Source organism: Rhinolophus sinicus, chromosome 18 (assembly GCF_057876585.1).
Source record: "Rhinolophus sinicus isolate RSI-liver-muscle chromosome 18, RSI-T2T, whole genome shotgun sequence".
Taxonomy (NCBI): domain Eukaryota; kingdom Metazoa; phylum Chordata; class Mammalia; order Chiroptera; family Rhinolophidae; genus Rhinolophus; species Rhinolophus sinicus.
Genome location: NC_142518.1, coordinates 69,299,744 through 69,322,004, shown reverse-complemented (window position 1 = coordinate 69,322,004; position 22,261 = coordinate 69,299,744). Strand labels below are relative to the sequence as shown.

The following is a 22,261-nucleotide window of genomic DNA, read 5'->3' as shown; positions in this document are numbered from 1 at the left end:
CAGGGGTCCTGTGGAAAATCTCAAAGATAGCTTTACGTGCCAAAGATATCTTGAAAGTTATTTTATTTCATTTTACATTTAGGATTCAATCTTAGGTATAACAAATAATCAAAAGGTGTCAGGATATTTGAACATGTAAGACCATTGGTGATAAGAAATGGTATGTAACTATTCATAGAAAGCAACAATAAAACATTTAAAAATTAAAATATAAGGTAACATGATGATCAAGAACCTTAGGTCTTTCATAAGTGAGAACACTTTGTTTTCTTAAATAATCAAGGACATAATAAAGTCAACATAAAGCACAGAAAATTATACTGGTAAAACACGGAATCTTTTTTATGTAGGCAGATTACACAGAATAACCCTTCATATTGTAGGTGAAGGAAATAAACAGTAAACCACTGAGTGTCTTTTACTGTTCTAGGCCCTGGAAATACAAAATGAAAATGACATGTGCTAAACCTTGCAGGAATTAACAATCTCAGTAAAGAAACAGATATGGCAAATTTGAGGGGGAGGGGCAGAAATTGCTAGTTGATTATCACGTACCCCTTTTCTGCCTGTTCTTTCTAAGTAACAAAACCTGATTTTGTTCGGGGGGCAGGGAGAGATCCATGTACCCAGATGAAAAAATGTAATTTTCTAGGCTTCCTTTCAGATAGGGGCATCCATGTGACTAAATATAGAGCAATGGTATGTTTGTGGGAGTTGTTGGGCGAGGCTTCCTAGAAAGCTTCATAATTTTGTCTGTGTGTGTGTGTGTGTGTGTGTGTGTGTGTGTGTGTGCACATGCATGTACTGGGGTAGGGGATAAGGAGTGATGGTGCTTAAGAGGCTGCTAAGCTGGGAGGCCCTTTTGTGTTATTTTCTTACTCATCCTTTCCCAGGATATGGATGTGATGGCTGGAACTACAGCAATTATAATGTTACGTTGAGGAAAACTTGAGCTAGGAAGGCAGAGCTTGATCTTGGGAAACATAGCAGAAAGACGAAAGGAGCCACCATAACAATATTGAATTGCCTACCTTTGAATTTCTTTTATGTGATAGAAAAATAATGGGTTCTTAATGACAGCCAAACACAATTGCTAACTGATGCAACATATAATTTATAATACAATGAGATACAAGATCTAAAAGAGGTATGTATAAAGACCTCTTTATACATATGAGTGTCCATTAAAGGAAAGGATGAGTTCTGCCTGGGAGAAAGGAGATTGGGGAGGGATTCACAAAGGGAGTGACATTTGACCTGGGCTTTTAGAATATATGTAGCTGTCTACTAGGCTGGAAAAGATGGGTATTTTAGATGAAACTGTGCAACACTGAAATTCCATATAATTTCTGTGGTAAAACTGGTGAATTTTAAAGATAAAAGATGCACTTAGAAAATGTTTTTGATTAGAAATGAATGGCGGGACATTACTCATAAGCAATCATGGAAACTCTTAATGGTTGATGGCCAAAAAAATTTTTGAGAAATATCAACCAAGGGGACTATTATAATAAAATTTACGTATTTGCCCTCTTATTCCTGAAGAGAAAATGAGACATATCCGCTCCCCTATATAATTCTATCCATCCTAATGTTTAAGTACTTCAAAATTTTAAATGAATGGGTAATTCACCATTCTTCACTTGCTTTTCTTTCTCCCCTCTTTCTTCCGCCTTCACCCCCCTCCCTCTTCAAGCGGTTGTTTCTTAGTCTAGTTGTGTAGGACACAGCTCCCTGGCCCAGGCAGTCAGTCGCCAGTCATCCGTGGACCGCTCACAGGGGCTCACAGCAGCCGCTCACAATGGCTGCTGGCCACTCACCACCGCACACAGCAGCCAGCAGCCCAGCTCCAGGGAGACCTGTTGTTCACAATCTTAGCAGTAGATGGCGCAGCTCACTGGCCCTTGTGGGAATCGAACGCGTGACCTCAGGGACCTCCGTGTTAAGAGCACAGCACCCCAACTACCTGAGCCACGGGTGGGCCCTTGCAGTAGCTCTTAACAAAACTTCATTTAACCATTGTTACAGATTAGTTAGGAAAGTCATATCTCCTCTTGTACGTGTGTTAAGCAAGTAAGTATAGTATTCTTTCCTATGCTATATTGAGTCTTGTACACAACTAAAATACTACAGAAGACTTATAAATATTTCCATTTATTTGACTAATGTAAAAAGGGCTTTTCAGAAACAACCAACATCTCTCACATCAGTAGAAATTTTTAATTAATGATATTTTCTTATGAAATAGAGAATGTTTATTTCAGTTACATTGGAAAAATCAAATGCAACCAATTAAAAGACCCTCCATAATCTGAATTTGTTTGGAGGGAAGACATGATCAATATATTTTGCTAAATAACAAACTATTTAAAAAGAATTAAAATAATAAATTATTATATACCAGGGGTACCAAAAAACGTATATACAGGACTTGTACTCATCTTTTGTTATCGGTGGATATTGAGTATTACAATTTTTATACAGTTTTTTCCTTTTCTAAAATGTATACATTTTTTGGCACCCTCTGTATAAATAAACATGTAAATAAATAAAAGTAATAAATAACTAAGGGAACTAATTACGAGAGGTCATACAAAAAGGAATGTATTCACAAATATACTCAGAATTAGATTTTCAGATATGTTTGGGTTCTATGTTTAGAGAATGAGGGAAGAAGGCTAGGGTGGTGGTGGGGGGGACTAAGGCAGTTGGAGACCAGCTTTAGCTGGACCCCACAAGGAGCACTGGAGTAGGATTTGCACCACAGAATTGGTCCATCTTGAGGTAAGGTGGCTGGCATTATGTACCCTCATCATCAGTCATTCATTGGCTGCAGGTTGCAAGGGTGTGTGGGCAGTGGGGGTGTCGTAGAGTTGAAGCTCTTGTTCAGCAGAGTGCAAATCTCCAGAGAAAAGAGCAGGTGTAATTAGTAGCTAGCACCCACAACTGCTGGGGGATGGGTCTATCTGCCTTGTAAAAGGGGCCTGAACTCGTCACCAACAATGTATGCACACTACAGTATAGAAGCTCTATTATATGTGTGTTACAACCCTAGATCAGTCTTTAAGAGTAATATAACTGAAACATACTATAGAAAGCATTACAGAACTTGAACATTTAAACTATATGTGATATTTTTTTCTAACAATGTTATGAAAACAATTAGGGATGTTGGGAACACATCCCCCGTTCTAACACTCAGTACAGGAATATCTGCTCCCCTCATCTACCCTCTTTGCTAAGCAGCTGGTGGTGGCTTCGTGATTTTTGCCCAGCAGTGAAAGAATCAGGTTGATTAGGAGAATCTAAGGCAGATGAAGTCTCTGGAATGAGGATATGGGGTTTGGGGTGAAAGGAGCTGTAAGGGCAGGGTCTCTTGTTTGTGTCTGAGATCTGCCCCTCAACCTCCCCTTCTTTGTTTATTTCTACTGTTCCTAGAAACACCCATGTCTGCTTGTTTTCCTTCTGTCAACACTTTTGCTTTGCACCAAGATTTTTATCTTTCCTCGCCTCTGGAACTGAACGTCTCCCAGCTTTACTCCCATCTTGACATTCTCTAATAGTTTGATAGCTAGAAATATGGAGAAAATGAAGTAAAAAGCCTTCTTATGTTATCTCTCTCCCTTTTCTTTTCAAACTTATCCAGTTTAAGTAAGATCAAGCCCAGTCTGGTGTACTATTTTTGGGTTTGGGGGAAAAAAAGACAAGAAGTTGATTCTTCTGCAATTCAAGCCCAGAGGTGTGCAGGGTAATGGATTCTGAAGTGCCAAGAAGGAGTGAAGAAGGTCAGGGAGCTACAAAGGTGGTACAGGCATTGGGACAAGGCAGTGCTTGGTTTACCTTAAGCAAACTGGGGTATTTAGCTTCTCCTCCTTCCCCAGTCCCTTTAATATCACTAGCCCTTCTCCTGAAAACACCATTCTGGACTGCCTGAGGATAAGCTGGGAAGTGGCAGTAGGTGGGTGTGCAGCAAGAATAACAAGACCCTGGGTACTGTGGGCTCTGAGGCAAAAGAGGGAATGCCTTTTTTGTTTTAATCTGGGAAAGAGGAGATCTCCCTGTGCTCTTGGGCTGAGGTAGAAATACCTGATCCTATGGACTGCTAATGTGGAAATTACTACCACTTTGAGTGGAATCAGGATAGTATATTAAAGTCTCTTAGTGCTGTGCTAAAACAAGCAAACTCTTTTATAATATCCAAGCTTTGCAGAATGGCTGGGTGAGGTGGGGTCCTGAATCTTTATCTCTGGTGGCCTTAGGCAGGATAGGCAGTAATGGGGCCTGTGGGGCACAGTGGGGCACAATGAATGAGCGAGCTGGTTATTACAGTTGCTATTTTAGTCATTTCCTTTGCTGCCAGCCTTCAAGGGAGAGAGAACCTTGCTTAACTGCCTGCTACCTTTCTGGTTCTGAAGAGAACCTAGCCTTCCTGACCTGCATGGATCATGAGGCAACTCTTCGGGAATAAAGAGCACTAGAAAAGAATGTACGGCTGTTTTCTCTGTAATATTGGAGAAGGGCCAAGACATATCTGAGTTTAAGTCTTGGCTCTATTTGCTACTAGCTCTGTGACCATGGGCAGTCATTGAGTTATCTGCTCTCTCCCTGACCTGAACTTTCTTAGCTGCTTTAGAAAAACAAAGAGGGGAAGGGAGGATAATACTTGTAACTACCACCAATAATTGTGAGAATTAAACAACAACAACAACAACAACAACAACAACAAAATGGGTTTGGAGCAAATAATTATAAAAGGCAGGCTCCCCTTTGTCTCCCCAGCGTGCGCTTTCGTTTTTCAATAGAGGCTTCTTCTCCCCAGTTTGCAAACTGTTTTCTTGAATAAAATTTATCCTCTTTCCGCACCCTTGATTTGAGACTTTTATTGACGTTAGATTGGTGGCAGTGAAATTTTGTTGAAGTAAGTACCACTATTATACCCATTCTACAGATGAGGAAGCCAAGGAATAGCGTGCTTAAAACACTTGCCCAAGATTCCACAGTTGGATAACGGTAGAGATTCAAACCCATAAAGTCAGGTTCACAAAGCCTGTGTTCTTAACTACTGAGGTATGCAGTTAAGTAGTCAAACAAAAGAACCAAAAGGAGACGGGAATGTAAGGTAGAAAGGGCGTAGGTTCGAGGCGAACAGTCAGAAATTGCACATTTAGAGTTTGGTTTGATTTGGAAGCTTAAAGGCATCATTATGAACCGTTTATGTTGTTAACTTCACAAGTTAAGCTCCTATTTAAAAATGACTGGTAAGTTTACAAGTCAACTTACAAGCCAATTGCGAAAAGGTTCCATAGATGGCTATGGCTAAGAGGACAGGCCTAGTCTTTTGTCTTTTTACAGAGAGGTGACCTGGATCTCCGAACCAAGCAATCTGCGCGCAAGAGGGGGATTGACGGACCTCTGAACACGGACGTGAAGGGGTTAAAGCCAGGGTAGCTGGTAGGGAGAGCGGAGTCGAAGCGGATTGTGGGAGCTCTGTCGTACGTCGCCGCTTTGGGCGCCTGGGAAACATCCCGTGCGCGTCTCCGTTATGACCGCCTTTAAGTGCGGGGTGCTGCCAGGCTGTGGTCTGGCTATTGCCGCTGCAGGTGCTCTCCGAGGCCGTGAGGCAGGAGCCGTCGGCCGCCGCCAGGAGAGCAGATGAGGCGCAGAATTTGTAGCACTTCTTTTGGGCTAAACGCATACACACGTCCTGCTTTCAGCCTCGCAGGGAAAGGGGAACGTAAGTAAGAGGGGGTGAGGAGTAGGGGGAACTGACAGATTGTCGGACCCGGCGGCGATAGTTGATGACGTTGATGACAGAAGGGGGGCGAGTAACAATGTTGTGTAGGTGTTGTCGTTGATCTCTGTGAATTTTCTGGTTATTTGGGGATAGGGAGGCAGCGAACAGATGAATGACAGGTTAAATGAGGGCGACAGCGTTTTGTTAGCTGGGCACCAACACATATGAATCGTACCTATATAGATGGTTTTATTGGAGTTAATTTATCGGGGCCTTGGTTTCAGATTCCACTTTTCATGGATTGATTGATACGCTTTAACAAATTACCAAGTACCTGCGCTATGCTGGGTACTGCAATAGAGGCTGGCTCTAGATGAGGAAAGAAATGAGACAGCCTTTGTCCTCAACATTTACAGCCTGTCAGTTACTATATGCATTTGGAGATAGGCAATTACAGTACAAGGAGGTAGATATAAATACATCAGGTGTTTAAAAACCTACTGGGGGACACCAAACTAACCTGAATGTGCGATCTGGGACGGTTTTTGATGTGGTGATTTGACATGTATTTTGAAGATACTGCTGGTTCTTGGACCACACTTGGAGAACTACTGGTCTAAACAGAACTAACATTAGTGACCTAGAAAGGAGGACATCTTTAAGCTTCCTTAAAGGTTAGACATGCCTGAATTAAGTCACAGTAGATGTGACTACTGTGAAATAAAATGGGTTTGTCTTTGTTGTCCATTCATATGTTTCGAATGGACGAGCAAAGATGAGTCTTCCTGAACTAAGCAACGCAAGGTTTGTGTCAGTTTTTTCTTCACTCAGAGGTGTCAGAGTTCCTCCTACCATAAATTGTTTAAAAAAACAAAGTAGACATTTTCTTGCTGAGTTATATTCATGTAGCTAGTTGTTTACAGTGGAACTCACACCCCTACTTGTGTCATCACCAAAAAAGAGAGATGTTCCTCATTTCTGGTAATAAATTATGTTTGAAGTTAAAAAATGAAAAGACAGTTATGACAATCTAATTGATAGAAATTAGTATAAGGAGCCAGACTTGAGAAAGTGTAATGAGTAGTTGTTGTTGTTTTCTACCCTCAATGAAGCCCCTCCGTTCTCAGAAGAAATAATTAGTTTGTACACCCTAGAGCACAGAAGGAAACAGAAATCTTACTGTGCCAGAGTTTAACTTGAAACCTTCATTTAGCGATTGACCTAAACAGTCTCCTGGAGGGTGGCAGTCCGGAGTTCTACCTACTCTCCAAACCCTCCCATAAGCCCAAAAAAGGCCAGGGCACATTTTCAGAAATGTCACTCATTCTAGACTCCTGTCAATGTTGGATTCCAAATCTCTCCCCATGCCAGTTACAAAACAAAACAAATAAAACCCAAAACCAAACATGCAGATACACATAAAACAAAAAAAATCCAAACAAACTGGCCTGGTCTATTATGAGCTTTTGCAGGGGCCAGCAAGATGCTAGGATGACCAGTGCCCTAGATGTTTCAGAAATCTAAGGATCTGTCATATCCACATTCCAAGAGAGTCAGCAGGACACGGTAGAGAAAGAAAATGTTTTCTTCGCCTCTTAGTGTCCCTGGTGAGGTCTGAAAACTAAAGTGACAAAGACAGATTAACCGGAGAGAAACAAACAAGGTATTTAATGTAAGTTTTATGTGACACAGGAGCATTCATAAGGAAATGACGACTCAAAGAAATAGACCTGAATATTTTATGCTAGGTTCGATGAACAGTGGACAGTCATGGAGAAATAGGAGAGGTTAAAGAGTGTGAGGTAAGTGTAGGAGACTGGGGAAAACTTTGCAAGGCCTGTTTGTTAGGATTCTTCTAGGCATCCCTTTGCCTATGGAGATAAACATGCTCCTTCCTTCTGGCTTTAGGGAGGGCACCTCTCACATGAGGGCTGTATGACCTGTTTCAGGGGAGAAGTGGGGCAGGAGGTCAAAGTGACCCTCCTGCTTCTGCTATTTTCTCAAACTATTTCAGCTTAAAATATTCAGTATGCCAAGGTGCCGTATTTTGGGATAGCGTGTCCTGAACTCCGTCAACACTCATACACGTGACACTGGAATATTAATCAAATTTCACATATGGTTGGTGAGCCTCTCACTTATACTTGTGCCCTGATTCCTCCCCTCCACACCAGTTCTCATCTGTACCTAATCCACACCTAGTCTTACAGACAGGATAATTTCCTATAAAATGTGAAGAGGTAAAAGGAAATAAAACAACCCTATGGTTTAATTATGCATCACTGTGCCCTAATGATTCCTAAATAGGAATGATTTAATTTTCTTGTTTGACTACTCAATATCTCACAGACCCTGTGAGCGGATAGATGGATGCTAATAAGAATTTTGTGTCACACGTGTCAGAACAACAAACATGATTACTCCAGAATTCAAATTCAGACAGGATTGTTTCCAATCCACATTTCCTGCTTGCTACAACTGATTCCCTAAACAACTTTAAATCAGTATGTGTCTCTCACCTGAAGTGGAGTGGGGTTTCAGGTCTCGCACCTAACCACAAGGCGGGAGGTTTTTGCTTTATTTGAAACAGTTTGAGGATGAGAGTCCTTGCACCAAATGAGTGAGAACCATAAAGGAGAAGGAAAAATGGTAGTTATCATAAATAATGTCACATTTTTTTCTTCACAGAATAAATTTGAGAAAAATGAAGAACTCACTAGGAGGAAGAAGCAGAAATATTTTCTAGAATCTGGTATCTGCAACTGCCAAACCAGTTGCTGGGTGCATACCTATTGCTTTTCCCACAGCAGAGGCTCCAGTACCCATATGTATTCAGTCAGGTTGCCTTTATGTCCTGTGACCGTGTTGGGGACAGGGCAGCTATCGCCGCTGTTATCACAATAACCTGTCTGCGCTTGATAAATTGATGAGGAAACCTGGAGGACCCTTATCTATCTATCTATCTATCTATCTATCTATCTATCTATCCATCCATCCATCCAATAGGGGCATTTTAATAGCTTCTGGAAGTCTAAGGAGTTCATATAATTGTCTTCCAAAACTGCATTGTGAAAGAGCCAAACCCAGTGTCTGACTGAAAGCTGGAATTCAGGAGATCAGAAATGACTTCAGCAGAAATGTGTTTTCTAATTTCAAGGTCCTTAGAGGAGTTATCAGTGCCCTCTAGCCAAAGACCACCAGGCACATACCTGTGGTTGAACAAATAGGGTTGATTACTCAGTGCGTGGAGGGAGAATGCACACCATGGGGAGTTTAGGGGGGCATCTCACAGGTGTTAGGATTTATTATAGGATTGGGACTTGTGTTAGATGACTTGGGAGAGGGTTTAAAGAAGGGAGGCTTTCTCTGGGTTGGATTCTGTTAGGAAGTAACAGTACACACATGGGGGTATTCTGTGACTGGGCATCTTAGAGGATCTCATTAGGAGCATAGACTAGAAGGAGGCTAATTGGTCAAGTGGCAGCAGTTACTATTAGCCAGGACAGGAAGACGTTTGGTCATTTTTGTGGTTTGGTCAAAGTTCATGTTTTGTCTCTTTTCATTCAAACATGATTGTGTAGTAGTCTTGCTTTTGTCTTGGTCGCTGTGGTCACACAGTGGCCTTTTCTGACGTTGCTGGTCTGTGAATTATTTGTGTTCATCAGGAGAGCACCTAGGCCTAGCTGTGAGGACCAAGCCAGCTCCCAGATGTCAGTGGCTGCTTTTCTCCTCAAAGTGATAAGTGCTGGGTCCAGCAGCCTGTAGGAGACCAAATTCCCTTTCTGCCAGGAGCCATATAGAGCAGAGAAATGGTTAGATGTGCTGAACAGGAAAGATTGGGGGCTGGGTGTGGATGAAAGCATCTGGTTACCGCCTAACAGAACTTAGGAGCCTCAGTAAAAATAGTGGTCTCTTGAGGTTGTTTTTCCTTAAAAAATAAGATCGGAGAGTATCCTTAAGCAAGAGAAACAGATGGGAGAATGTAGCAGATTGTATTTTTTCAAAGATGGCCACAACAGTATCTTGCATCCCACACGCTCTTTTATAACGTGATCTTGCCACCCTTCCATTGAGAAGTAGGGTTGATACTCCCTCTGCTTTGAATCTGTACAGACTTTGGTTGTACTAACACATAGGACAGGGAGAAATAAGACTCGGACTTCTGAGTCTAGACCGTAAGAGGCAGTGCAGCTTCGGCTTTATCTTCAGGGACATTGACCTTTAAAGTCCTGAGCTGCCACGTAAGAAGTCTGACTACCCCGAGGCTGCCATGCTTTGAGAAATCCCAGGCCCACGCTGCGGCCACCTATAGATCCTCTGCGCAGCAGCCCCTGCTGAGGTTCTAGCAAATAGTCAGCATCAACCAGGAGACCTGTCAATGAAGACACCGGGAGATGATTGGAGCCCCCAGCTGAGGCCCCAGATATTATGGACAGACAGACACAGGCCATCCCTGCTGTACTCTGTCTGAGTTCCTGAAATGCAGAATCTGAGAGGAAAGTAAAATGATTGTTTTACGCCAGAGTTTTGGATTGGTTTATCACAAAGCAATAGTAACCCAAACAAGAGATAGGAAGTTTGAGTAACACAAAAGAAATGGCGTAAAAGGAGCAAGGAAAGCACTGTTAGTAGAGGGAAAATAGGCTAGTGACAAAGCATTTAGCTTTGCTGCTGCTGGGCTCTTTGGTCCCAGAGACCCCATAATGGACAGAAGTTGAACAGAAGACGGAAGAGCGGAAAGAGAAGTTGCTCGGTATGCTAAAAGAAACTTCTGCAAATAATGGCACCTCTTTTTAAAGGAAGATCTTGAACTGTTTAATTATTTCTTTAACTGAACACCTTGATTAAAACTAACTGGAATGTGTGGGGTTTTGTCCTAAGGAAAAAGTTCTTAATATCAACACTGGCAAACTAGTCGGTGAATAGCAAGATGTAATGTTATAGTTGCTTATGATAACAGTCCTTTGATTATATCCTGCTGGTGGATTTCAGTCAATTATCTTTGGGTTATTTATTTTTAAAAAGTTTCTACTTTGATGTGCTTACATGAAGGCTTGCCTCAGTATACCTTATTTGAGGTGTTGACATATGACACCTTGATGGAGTTAGTGTTGAAACTGGCTGTGAAGACTGTCAGCTCTTCAATTTTCCTTGGTAACAGTACTTCGTAACCAGAGGTTAAGGGATGTTTGCTCTATCTCAGTGCACAACTATGAGGTCGGAGGAAAACACAGTATTATTTCCAATGACATGAACAGGAGTTTCATTCTTTTCATTGGGCAGAATCTGGTTCACTTTTAAATCCTCCATATGTGTTTTTATACGTATACTTTGTGTACGTATTTTATGCACACCAATAGCTCTTGCTGGGTAACTTGTTCTATCTGTAAGTTAGAATAAAAGTCCTGGTATTGCTATTGGAATTGTGTAATTGATGAGCACTCAAGGATACTAGTTATAAATGTTGAGTGCAGCGGCCAACTGACCTCATGATTATGGGCCAAGTACAAAATGTCTCAGTCTCTTGCTTCATGGTAAAATTTCATGTGAATTGGTGTTTGGCTCTTTCATTGTGTTTCGGCCACACCGAACTACTCTCTGCTCCCCCTTGGGAGCCTTGATCATCCCTTTCCTGCTACTGGATCTGCTTATTCCCTCTGTACATTCTACCTTGAAAAGTCTTCCTGTCCATTCACATGGACCCAAGTCTTATACAACACTGAAGGCCTAAAGCCAGTGCCCCTTGTTTGGGAATGTTTTAGATCTGTCCTCCTCTTCATCATCTTTTCCTGTGACCCTCAGTTTTGCATTAGAGTCCTCTGGGCACATGCCTGGCCTTCCTACTGGTCTGTGAACCCCTGGAAAACAGAGTCTGTATTACATTGATTTGGGGGTCCCCCACAGCTCCTAGATGGGTGTTTTGTTCATCTTCAGACTGTGCAGAAAGAGCACCTGAGCCCGGAGATGCTAATGAGGATCATACGTCTCTTAGTGGCAAAGCTGGGGCCGGAACCCAGATCTCCTACTTCATGCTTTGATACTCTCCACCGGATGTAGGAGAGGGACGGGGAGGCGGAAGAGCAGGAGGAAGCAGTGTGCTTCATAAGGGCAAAACTTTGTTTTGTTCCCTGCTGCATCCCCAGTGCCTAGACCAGTGCCTGGCATATAGTAGGCACTCAGTGAATATTTATTGGAATAACGAGTGATGGAAATAGGCACTAATGTACAAGGATGGTAACAACAACTTTTAGGGGCGTGGATATTGTTTACTTATCACAAGTTCTTCTCATGCACATTGCCTCCATGCGTGAAAGGAGAAGCACAGAGCCAGGAAACTCCCATTGTTTCTTTGCTGGTATTTTTCCACTGCTCGCTTGTACTACTTATCTTTCCCTGGTAGCAGTTCTGAGGACAGTGAGGTAGCTCCCCCTGAACTCTTGCATTAGTGTTCTGATAAAAGAAAAATGTGATGTGCTGGGCACGAAATGTCTTCATTTTATATAAAAATTTTCTTGGGAAGATTAGTATTTCACATTTAAAAACCCAGCTCATTGAAATGGCGGCCTTTTATCAGCTTTGCTGTCTGGTATCACATGGGACACTGTGGCTGGGGTCTAGGGTTGCTCAAAGAGGCACTGCTGTCTCAGTGGAGCTGACCTACATAAGGAGGCTATTGCTGTGGCTGAAAAACAAGAAATAGGACGGATAAAACCACATACCTTTAGTCCCTGTACTCACTGGCCTGTGGTCATCCTGGTGACTTGTACCTCAGGCCTCACTGACAGAATTCCCTGCCCTGCGTTGGAATCCTTCCTCCCTTGGTGTGGTGGTCTTTTTTATTTCTTGCCTTTGCTTATTGGGTTGTGAAGAAGATATCTTTTCCTTAGCTCTAGTCCAGTCTTTCCTCTTCCTGATTCCCACTCTCTGGGCCAAATTGATTGGAACAAATTTATAAAGAAAAATTATCCCCTGTGTTGTCTGTGGTGCTTGAAGGCACAGTTTCTAAGATTTAAAATCGGGGACAGAACGAGTGAGAATAGGAAACCCACTTTGGCTTCAGACTAGTCCTGAGCCACATGATTTATAAAAACCCCTCCATCTGAGGAGTTAGGGGGGCTTACCCAGATCAAGAGCACAGAATCTGGAGCAAGACTGCTTGTACTGGAATCTGGGGTCCACACACTCTAGGCTTTGATGACCTTGGGCAAGTCGGGCTCTTTGTGCTGCAGTTTTCTCATCTGTAAAATAGAGGGTTATTGGGGAAGTTGCAGAGTTAATATAGGTAAAGCACTTAGGGTGGTACCTGGCAAACAGTAAGTGCTGTTTAAATGTTAGATATTTATTATAGCTGTCATTGTTATTAAAATAATTAAAACAGACCCCTGTGTGCATGCGCTATCAGAAGCCTGGAGGGGAGACATGAGTGGTACCCACATGTGTTAGCAGATAGGTGTTAGAGAAGCAAAACATGGTGAACAGACCTGAGGAAATTAAGGGATTTTATCTAGGAGAGAGTTTTCAGGAGTTCTATTTTGGTTGTGTTAATCATTTACTAAAAATAAATTTTGGGGAGCTGACAGATCACACAGTGACAGTGCTCTTGGGATCGGAGTTTTTGATGAGCTCCAAGCTGTTCTGCCCCATCCAGTGACTGCTGGACAGCTCGTTTTCATAGTTTACCATGGGTGCGAGGCTGCTGCTTTTCAAGACTACCATTGAGCAGGGGAGAGTGGAGTGGGAATAGGGCAAGTTAAAAGGCCCTAAAGATCAGTGTTCTTAGCAAGATTCAGTAGTTTTCTTAAGTGAATGCTCCTCGGATTGTTGCAAGCATTTGGATCCTTTCCAGAGTTCTGAAAAAGTTGATTTTAACACTTTTTCCCCTGTGTTCTCATTGGTTGGGAGAAGTGGATCTTCAGAGGTTATTACTGTGCCATTCTGAAAGCCCCTACTCATAGATTCAATTTTTTTTTTTTTTAGGTTGCAATCAGATCTCCATATGAAATAAAAGCCTTGGTGTGTGCATATTTGAGTCAGAACTTCTTAGCGGACATCAAGATTTGGACTAACAAAAATGCTGAAGGCAGCCTCTTCTTGTCTTCAGGACTTGTGTCCTGGGGCTGCGGCTGCACTATGGTCGTGAGTAGGCCAGTGGGTAACTACTATCAGTGGCCAGTGAGATCGTGTTTTTGCCTCTACTAGGCTGTTTCTTTCTATGTTCATATACCCTCTGAAAACCTTGAGATATATTGAGCTAATTTTCTTCTCCAGAGATGAGCCACCAGCTCCCCTTTACTGTTCACTATTCCCCAGAAAGTTCATTGGACTTGGACGTTTCCTTTAGAAAGAATTTGGGAGTGAACAATATTAAAAACGGGGAAACAAACATTTGTTGAATGAACCAGTGATGAGTGGTGGGCTAGAGAAGTCAGGGAAAGCTTCCTGCAGGAGGCATGAGATTTGACCTGGTCCTGTAAGAATGGGTATGTATTGGTTAGTTAAAGAAAGTAGGGGGTGAGTAGGAAGCAGTTGAATTTAATGCAACCAACTGAGATATCTCTAATGAATTCCCCTCACTGAGCCACTGCAAGAATAAATCCCAGGCTTATCGCTAGAAGAAACCCAGAGACTAGGTAATGATCAAAAAATGGGGTGGGGCAGAGGGGGACGGTATATCATAGTGGTCAAGAACTCAGGTTCTGATGTCAGACTACTTGAGTTCAAATCCCACGTTTTCTGTTTATATGTTTATTCGTATGACCCTGGTCAATTTACTTAACCTCTCTGGCCCTATTATCTTTATCTGTGAAGTGGGAAAATCCATCTGCCTCACAGATTTGGTGAGAAGATGAAGTGGGATAATGCATCAACAGTGCCTTACACAGAGTAAGTACTCACCACAAGGCAGCAATACTTTTAATCTGTGAGTCCAGCCATAAATCCAGATACCCAATGCACAGAGCCTGGAAATCATACAGGTGTGGTCAGAATCGAGACTGTTTTTGAGTGCTTACTGTAATTGCTTTATTTATGTTTTGTTCACCTTTAGAATTTGGTAGCATCTTCTTGGAAATACCAGCATGTTTCCATCATATTAGGAAGAATCACATAGAGTGTTTTCGTTTATATTTGCAACAGAACATTAAAGCGAGAGCACTTACTTTGGGGGCAGAGGATGCAGGGTTGCAATAAAAGCAGGGAGCAAGCAGAGAGAATCCCCAGAGGCTAGGTGAGGTTCACAGGGATGGAGTCAAGTTCTTGATCAGTGTAACCTCTCTCAACAGAAGGTCGCTGCCACCAATCTAATGCCAACAGGAGTCCCCAATGTGGGTTGTGGTAAAAGGGGAAACTTTATTCAGATGAACAGTTTGCAAACCTGGAAATCATAGCCCCTAGTGGAAACTGAAGGTACATTCCACAGAGACAAAGGGGAGGCCACTTTTTATGGAGACAGTCTCCCCACCTTGGTCCCTGATTGGTCTATTTTTATGTAAATGAGGAATCCAAATTAGCACAATCGGATTGGTCCAGATAGCATTGTCCTGATTGGTTGGCTTCATGTGTTCTGATTGATTGGTTGTTATGGAGCCACTTTAATTGGTCGGTATAGATGTAAATGAGGATATAGCTGCACAGTTCCGATTGGTTGGGGTAGGTATTAGCCCATTGGTTGAAAGATGACTCCAGAAACTGTTATAAAGGTGAGCTCAGTTGGCAAGAACACAGTGCAGGAGGCTTGGAATCTCAGTCTGCAATTTTTCTCTGAAATTTAGCACTAGTGAGAGACCTGTGTAGGCAATGGCTGCGAGATTCTAGTCGTGAATTTGTGCCCAGTTAATCACAAAGAGTCCCTCTTGGCCGATACAGTCTTTCTTAAGGTCCACAGCTCCTACTAGGAGATTCTACTGCCTGAGCTTTTCTCTCCTTGGGTTTCAGAGGTCCAAGGTTTCTATTTATTCAGTCATCAAACAGGCATGGGGTCAGGTGCAGTAGTATTTTTTTTTTTAACTAGAGCATGGGCTCTGGACTCAGGCCAGGCTTGAATCTGAGCTCTAGCATTTTCTAGCTCTGTGACTTTGGACAATTTACCTAACTTTTCTGTGCCTCTCTTGCTTCACCTGTAACATGAGGATAATAATATCGCCTATCTTACACAGTTGTGGTAAGGGTTAAATGAGTTAATACATGTATATGTAAAGGACTTAGACAATTTCCTGGCATACATTAAGTGCTCAACAAATGTTAAATATTATAATAACTCTTTATAGTGGGTGGGAAAGTGGCTATTTTAATTCTCTGTTTACATGTTTAATTCTCTGTTTATATGCTCAACTAGTTTTGTTCACCATTGTGTTTCCCATGTCTAACTCACTGTCTATCCTAGACATGACACTTTAAGTTTGTTGGATGAATGAATGAATGCTCACAGGTATACAATCCTAATACTACAGTGAGATGTGCTATAACAGAGCTTGAGTACAAGGCACTTAGCCGAACATGAGGGATATGATATGATATGCTCAACTTTGAACAGTTCAGTGAACATTTCATTGAGAGTGCCTGTTTCCTTACGGAATTTTCACAGTGCAGTGAGAACTGAGATTACACTGCATGCAGAAACCAGGTAAAGCGATGCTAGGTAGCCACCAGGTGGCAGTATTGCACAGGGATTCAAGCAGCAGAGAAAAAAGACCAGCTTTTTCCAGCCAAGAGTGGATTTTATATTTGAGGCACTTTTTCTCTCCTCTCCACAAAAGTTCAAGCCATGATTTCTTTCCCTTTGTTCCACGGGACTTGAGCACCGCCATTCCTACACGAGGCTGCTTGGGAGCCATTTGGCTCTAGAGCCCCTCTGTCTTAACCAGGCAAAGGAGGAAATACATTTCCAGTTCTTGGGTTGTTGGATTTCTAATTCCCAAACCACTGACCTGCTGTTTCCCTTGCTATGCCCCCATGGATGGAGTTAAATGGGTGAGGGGAGAAGCAAAACTAACATTTTTTTGAGACAGGAGGCACTATATGAGAAATTTCATATAATCATTTTATTGAATTGCCAAAAAACCCGAGAGATTGATTTTGGGATTTCTGTTCTCCATCACCCTGCTTCAATTATTAACATAGGCATGACCCGACTTGTTTCAGCTAGCCCCCACCCAACATCACTGGATTATTTTCAGGTAAATCCCAGATAATATTTCATTGGATCATTTCATTTTTTAAATACTTTCCTGCATACCCCAAAAAGATAAGGACTTTTTAACAAACTATAGTACCATTGTAACACTAACAAAAACCCAAGCAGTCATACTTTTTATATATATAGCATTTTTTATTAGTTTCAGGTACACAAAACAATGTAATAGTTAGACATTTATCATTTATATCCCTCACATAGTGACAACCCCCTCCCCCTATCCACTATCCCTCTGACATCGCACACAGCCATTACATTTCCACTGTCTCTATTCCTAATGCTGCACTCCACTTCTTGTAACTGTATAAATATATAAAATTGTATTTGACATTCATTATTGTTCAGCTTCAGCTTCAGGTGTACAGTGCAGTGATCAGGCATCCACATCATCCCTGAGGTGGTCTCCCTAATGAGACAAGTGTCCATCGGATACCCTACAAAATCTTTACAACATTATTCATTACATTCCCCAAATTAATTTTCAAAACCCTCTGGCCATCTTGTGGTTCCTGACTGTTTTCTAATCCCCTCACCTTCCCCCTTATCCCCACCCCCCTCCCATCTAGCAACCTGCAGTTTTTCCTCTGTCTCTGAGACTGTTTATGATTAGTTCATTCATTTATTCTTTTCTTTAGATTCCACATATAAGTAAGATCATATGGTATTTGTTTTTCTTTGTCTGACTTATTTCACTTAGCATAGTTCTCTAGGTCCATCCATGTTGTTGCAAATGGTAAGATTTCTTTCTTCTTTATGACTGTGTAATACTCCATTGTATAAATTTACCAGTTTCTTAATCCAGTCGTCTACTGATGGGCATTTCAGTTGTTTGCATGTCTTGGCTATTTTGTATAGTACTGCAATAAAAGTAGGGGTGCATAAATTTTTTTGAATTAGAGTTTTGGATTTCTCTGGATAGACACCTAGGAGTGGAATTGCTGGATCATAAGGTACTTCCATCTTCAGATTTTTGAGATACCTCCATACTGTTTTCCATAGTGGCTGCACCAACGTGCAATCCCACCAAGAGTGCACAAGGGTTCCCTTTTCTCCACATCCTCGTCAGCACTTGCTGTTTGTTGATTTATTGATGATAGCCATTCTGACTGGAGTGAGGTGATATCTCATTGTGGTTTTTATTTGCATTTCTATGATGATTAGGGATGTTGTGCATTTTTTCATATGTTGATTTGCCATCTGCATGTCCTTTTTAGAAAAATGTCTCTTCATGTCCTCTGCCCATTTTTTAATTGGGTTGTTTGTTTTTTTGGAGTTGAGTTGAGTGAGTTTTTTATAAATTTTGGATATTAACCCCTTATCAGATATATAATTGGCAGATATCTTCTCCCATTCAGTAGGATGCCTTTGTTTTATTGATGGTTTCCTTTGCTGTGAAAAATCTTTTTAGTTTGATGTAATCCCACATGTTTATTTTTTCTCTTACTTCCCTTGCCCGAGGGGATATATCAGTAAAAATCTTACTCCGGGTAATGTCTCTAAACTTTCTTCCTATATTTTATTCTAGGAATTTTATGGTTTCAGATCTTACGTTTAAGTCTTTAAGCCATTTTGAATTTATTCTTGTATATGGTATAAGGAGCTGGTCCACCTTCATTTTTTTTGCATGTGTCTGTCCAGGTTTCCCAGCACCATTAATTGAATAGACTGTCTTTACCCCACCATAAATTCTTGCTTCCATTGTCGTAGATTAAATGACCATATAGGCATGGATTTATTTTTGGGCTCTCTATTCTATTCCATTGATATATGTGTCTGTTTTTATGCCAGTACCATGCTGTTTTGATTACTGTAGCCTTGTAGTATAATTTGATGTCAGGTATCGTTCTACCTCCCACTTTGTTCTTATTTCTCAAGATTGCTGAGGCTATCCGGGGTCTTTTATGTTTCTATACAAATTTTAGGATTATATGTTCTATTTCTGTGATAAACGTCATTGGTAGTTTGATAGAAATTGCGTTGACTCTGTATATTGCCTTAGGCAGTATGGACATTTTAACGATATTAATTCTTCCTATCCATGAGCATGGTATGTGTTTCCATCTATTTGTATATTCTTTCATTTCTCTCTTCAGTGTCTTATAATTTTCTGAGTACACATCTTTTACTTCTTTAGTTAAATTTATTCCAAGGTATTTTATAGTCTTTGAACGAATTGTAAATGGGATTGTTTTCTTAATTTCTCCTTCTGATATTTTATTATTGGTATATACAAATGCAACTGATTTCTGAATATTAATTTTGTATCCTGCTACTTTACTAAATTCATTTATCAGCTCTAATAGTTTTTTGGTGGAGTCTATAGGGTTTTGTATATATAGTATCGTGTCATCTGCATATAATGACAACTTTACTTCCTCTTTACCAATTTGGATGCCTTTTATTTCTTTTTCTTGTCTGATTTCTGTGGCTAGAACTTCCAGCACAGTGTTAAACAGAAGTGGAGAAAGTGGACAACTTTGCCTTGTTCCTGATCTTAAGGGGAATGGTTTTAGCTTTTCCCCATTGAGTATGTTGTTAGCTGTGGGTTTATCATATATGGCCTTTGTTGTGTGGAGATATGGACCCTCTATTCCCACTTTCTTAAGGGTTTTTATCATAAATGCCTGCTGGATTTTGTCAAATGCTTCTTCTGCATCTATTGATATGATCATACGATTTTTATTTTTCATTTTGTTAATGTTGTCTATCACATTAATTGATTTGTGGATATTGAACTACCCTTGCATACCAGGAATGAATCCCACTTGATCATGGTGTATGATCTTTTTAATGTATTGCTGAATCCTGTTCGCTAATATTCTGTTGAGGATTTTTGTATCTGTGTTCATTAGAGATATCAGCCTGTAGTTTTCTTTTCTTGTAGTGTTTTTGTCTGATTTTGGGATCACGGTGATAGTGGCCTTGTAAAAAGTGTTTGGGAGCCTTCCTTACTTCTGGATTTTTTGGAATACCTTAAGGAGAATAGGTGATAATTCGTTTTTGAATGTTTTGTAAAACTCATCTGTAATGCCATCGGTTCCAGGGCTTTTGTTTCTTGGGAGATTGTTGATTACTGACTCAATTTCCCTGGTGGTAATCAGTCTATTCAGGTTTTCCATTTTGTCTTCAGTTAGCCTTGGAAGGTTGTATGCTTCTTGAAAATTGTCCATTTCTTCCAGATTGTCTAATTTGTTGCTATACAGTTGCTCATACTAATTTCCTTAAATTTTTTGTATTTCTCTGGTGTCTGTTGTTACTTCTCCTCTTTCATTTCTGATTTTATTAATTAGAGTCTTCACACTCTCTCTTTTGATGAGGCTGGCTAAAGCTTTGTCTATTTTGTTTATCTTCTCTAAAAACAAGCTCTTAGATTCATTGATCTTTTGTATTTTTTTTTTTTTTTGTCTCTCTTTCGTTTATTTCCACTCTGATCTTTATTATTTCCTTCCTTGTCCTACCTTTGAGCTTCTTTTGCTGTTCTTTTTCCAGATCCCTTAGGTGTGAAGATAAACTTGGTTAGTGATTTTTCTAGTTTCTTTAGGTAGGCCAGCATTGCTACGAATATCCCTCTAAGGACTGCTTTCACTGCATCCCATAGATTTTGGATCATCATGTTTTCATTTACGTTTGTCTCGAGGTATCTTTTGATTTCTTCCTTGATCTCATGGTTGACCCATTCATTATTTAGTAACATGTTACTCAGCCTCCATGAATTTGTGTGTCTTCCAGTTCTTTTCCTGTAGTTGATTTCTAATTTCCTAGCACCGTGGCCAGAGAAGACAGTTGGGACCATTTCAATTTTCTTACATTTATCAAGACTTGTTTTGTGGCCTAACATGTGGTCTGTCTTGGAAAATGTTCCATGTGCGCTTGAGAAGAAGGTGTATTCTGCAGCTTTGGGGTGAAATGCTCTGAAAATATCGATTAAATCCAACTGGTCCAATGTGTCATATAAGGCCGTTGTTTCCATACTGATTTTCTGTCTGGAAGACCTGTCCCTTGTCAGAGGTGTGCAGAAGTCCCCTACTACGATAGTGTTACTGTTGATCTCTGTCTTTATGTCAGTCAATATCTGTTTTATGTATTTAGGTGCTCCTATGTTGGGTGCATAGACGTTTACTAGGGTTATGTCCTCTTGTCGGATCGATCCCTTTATTATTATATAGTGCCCATCTTTGTCTTTTAATACATCCTTCATTTTAAAGTCTATTTTGTCAGATGTAAGTATTGCAACTCCAGCTTTTTTCTCATTTCCATTTGCATGAAATATCTTACTCCAACCCTTCACTTTCAGCCCGTGTGTGTCTTGTGATCTGAGGTGAGTCTCTTGTATACAGCGTATACAAGGGTCTTGCTTTCTTATCCACTCAGCCACCCTATGTCTTTTGATTGGAGCATTTAATCCATTTACATTGAAAGTGATTATTGATAGGTACATAGTCATTGCCATTTTTTAAAAATTTGTAGTTAGATTGTTTTCATCTTTCTTCTGTTTACAGAAGCCCTTTTAATACTTCCTGCAATGCTGGCTTGGTGGTAATAAATTCCTTTAGCTTATTCTTTTCTGGGAAGCTCTTTTTCTCTCCTTCAATTTTAAATGACAGCCTTGCTGGATAAAGCAATCTAGGTTGTAGGCCTTTGTTTTCCATCACTTTGAGTACCACGTCCTACTCCTTCCTGGACTGCAATGTTTCTATAGAAAAGTCATTTGATAGTCTTATAGGAGTTCATTTGTATGTAACCCGCTGTCTTTCTCTTGCTGCTTTTAGGATTCTCTCTTTGTCTTTAACCTTTGCCATTTTAACTATAATGTGTCTTGGTGGGGACCTGTTTGGGTTTATCCTGGTTGGAACTCTGCACTTCCCGGGCTTGTATGTCGGTTTCCTTCACCAGGTTAGGGAAGTTTTCGGATATTATTACTTCAAATATGTTCTTGATCCCTTGCTCCCTCTCTTCACCTTCTGGTATTCCTGTGATGCGCATGTTGTTGCGCTTGATGTTATCCCAGGGGTGTCTTAAACCATTTTCATTGTTTTTAATTCTTTTTTTCTTTTTGTTGTTCCGTTTGGGTGATCTCTGCTAATTTGTCTTCTAAGTCGCTGATTCAGTCCTCTGCTTCATCTAACCTGCTGGTAATTCCTTCAAGTGTGTTCTTTATTTCAGTTATTGTGTTCTTTAGTTCTAACTGGTTGTTCTTCATGATTTCTCTATCCTTCTTGATGTCATCACTAAGCTCCTTAAACAGTCTTATCATCAGTGTTCTGAACTCTGTCTCTGATATGTTGGTTACCTCTATTTCATTTGGTTCCATTTCTGGAGGTTTCTTCTGTTCTTTT

At 40.8% G+C, this 22,261-nt stretch overlaps 1 long non-coding RNA gene across 2 annotated transcripts in view; it reads left to right on the top strand.

Moving 5' to 3' along the window:
* Positions 1 to 5,493: 5,493 nt before the first annotated feature.
* LOC141569626 (uncharacterized) overlaps positions 5,494 to 22,261 on the top strand; it is a 32,182-nt gene continuing 15,414 nt past the window's right edge. For both annotated transcript variants that reach the window (XR_012493321.2, XR_012493322.2), the window contains exons 1-2: positions 5,494 to 5,734; positions 13,712 to 14,617. This is a non-coding gene — a long non-coding RNA (uncharacterized LOC141569626). The remainder of the gene's footprint in view (positions 5,735 to 13,711; positions 14,618 to 22,261) is intronic.